The following is a 1,900-nucleotide window of genomic DNA, read 5'->3' on the forward strand; positions in this document are numbered from 1 at the left end:
AAAGGTCTCCATATCCCCTCAGCCGTTCATTGCCCATGGAGATGCTGGTAAAAAATATAGGTGTCACTAACCCATGCTTTTCATAAGAGGTGACAAATGGATTGAGTGGTTAGTGTCAGTGACTTCTTTGATTGCATGTCATCATATTCAAATTGTGTGGATCGATGCTCACGATGTCGATCACTGGGATGTCCGGTCCACACTTGACTATTTACAGACCACTGTCATATAGCTGGAATATTGCTGAGTGTGTCGATTTACACAATTGGGAACTGACGACATGCATTAAACAAATCGGCGAGCCTGACCACCCGATCCCGTTGCCTCTTACGACAAACATCGTCACCTCTTATGACAAGCATGGGTTGCTGAAGACCAATTTTAACCCGGATCTTCAGTGACTGGGGTACTTCAGTGTACTTACTTTTATTAACTTTACATGAAGCTGAACATGCTCCCATTACATGGCATTATGGGATACTATTTGTGTGACAACATCTCCAACCAGCCAATCTCCATCTTCCTGAGGCAAGGGAGTTAACCGACTGTAAAAGTGCAGTTTCTACCCTCGTCGAACAAGGCTGGAATTTTTGGGCTTGATCGTAGCGCCCAACAGTGGCTATTACGAGTTATGTCCCTTCCATGGACCAATTAGATTTCACCTCTCATATCACTTGCATTTGCTTCAAACAAAATAGCAGCTACCAGTGAAGATGATCTGGTCAATAATCAAGGTCTATATTGTAATAAAAGCGGCCTTACTTCGCGATGTGCATCAAATCATGTGATGTGCATCAAATCATGCGAGCACCTTGATTAAGAACATGAAAAGATTTGGAAAATATCTGTTGACGCTAGGTTGACAGCACATAGACCGAAATCCTGCCATAGACCGAAATCTTTTAGAACTGGATGTTGATTTCGTTTGGCGATTTTGATTGGACTATGCATAGACTTGTTAGTCTAACCAAAATATAACTCCATAATTTGAGCAAAGTTTGGCAAGGGTGGAAACAGGACTTTTATAGTCAGTTAACTCCCTTGCCTCAGGAAGATGGCCAATCACACACATTCAGGTCCAAGAAAACTGATACAAAATGATGAACGGAGGAGGGAATGTGTTAACCTCAGCTAATGATTTCTTCCCATTATATTTGAATACCAAAATGTTGACAGAACTAAGCTGCTACATCAACTACCAGATTTGTGAGAAATAAGAGCCAGCCCCAAAAATTCAAAAAGAAAACAATCTAATAAAGGTCAGGGCTTTTGTTTGGGGAAACTCAGCAATATATCCTTCATAGTATATGTGTAAATGAAATACTCATCCTCAGCTGTACATCTACTAGACCTAGGCCAGACTGTTTGTTGCTAATGGTTTACTGAGTATTGCTATACAAGGTGATTAACTTGTTTAACTTCTTTGAGAGGCATTTAAAAAGTTTGAGTACTAAGTTAGGATAAGATATATGGATGAAAATTGTAAGAAGTTGTTCATCCATATATCTTATCCTTACTTACTTATTAACTTGCTGGTTGGTTTAAGCCGACATGAACAATAGCAAAATGAAAATATAATTAAATTACTTTTCTGATATTTTTTAATACCACCGATTCTAATGGTAAAAAAGAAGAAGAAAATATGCTTACATGAAGCATCACTCAAATAAGTTTGTGTTGAAAAGAGTATTCACTCAAAATACATAGAGTTGTGTTTGCCCCAAAGTTTCAAGCGATGTTAAGTTAACCCCTTCTATATATGACAATGGCAACAGAAAAATGGCATGGAAAATGGCAACCCTCATGTGCCTTGTTAGAGCAGTCGAGATTTCAAAAAAGATTTTTAACCACTGATGTCATAGAACAACAAAAACAAATTCTGTAAACCAACTAAACAAAT

This window comes from Haliotis rufescens, unplaced genomic scaffold (assembly GCF_023055435.1).
Source record: "Haliotis rufescens isolate VD_foot unplaced genomic scaffold, xgHalRufe1.0.p SCAF_39, whole genome shotgun sequence".
NCBI classification, from domain to species: domain Eukaryota; kingdom Metazoa; phylum Mollusca; class Gastropoda; order Lepetellida; family Haliotidae; genus Haliotis; species Haliotis rufescens.